Raw genomic sequence first — 589 nt, 5'->3', positions numbered from 1 at the left:
ACACACACACACACACACACACACACACACACACACACCCTTTGTCTCCTTGTCTGTTCTTGGCATTGTGGTACCTGTTGATTCCCTCTTCTGAGACCACAGGTACTCAGGGATTGGGTGTTTAAACCATGAGTTCTAGTTCTGGAGACCAGTGCCTCCAGGATGTTTTGGGTCTTGCTGATGATCAACTTGAAATCACACTCAACTTCCTGTGGTGGTTGGATTAGGGGAACCCAATTCGAGTTAGAATTGCTTATAAGCATTATCTCTCATTTAAAAACGATCTACCTGTCTGTCTGCCTTTCTGTCTGTCCATCTATCCGTCTGTTTATTTATTCTGGGAATCAGTGTTTTCCTTGAATGTATGTCTCTGTGCCATGTGTGTGCCTAGTGCTCTTGGAGTCCACGTGAGTGTGTTAGTGTCCCAGAACTGCAGTTACAGATGGTCATGAGCATCCATGAGAGTGCTGGGACCTGAAGCCATGTCTTCTGCAAGAGCACCAAGTGGTCTTGGATTTTCGCTTGCTTGTTGTCTGTAAGATCAAGCACTGGACCTTGCAGGCTCTGTACTGTAGAGTACCATTCATGC

General features: G+C 46.0%; 1 protein-coding gene across 1 annotated transcript in view; it reads left to right on the top strand.

Moving 5' to 3' along the window:
* Positions 1-589, top strand: part of LOC116074437 (butyrophilin subfamily 1 member A1-like) — an 11,076-nt gene that overhangs the window by 9,029 nt on the left and 1,458 nt on the right.

The sequence above is a fragment of the Mastomys coucha genome, unplaced genomic scaffold (assembly GCF_008632895.1).
Source record: "Mastomys coucha isolate ucsf_1 unplaced genomic scaffold, UCSF_Mcou_1 pScaffold3, whole genome shotgun sequence".
NCBI lineage: Eukaryota > Metazoa > Chordata > Mammalia > Rodentia > Muridae > Mastomys > Mastomys coucha.
The sequence above is the reverse complement of the archived record's forward strand: the minus strand, read 5'-3'. Positions and strand labels throughout refer to the sequence as shown.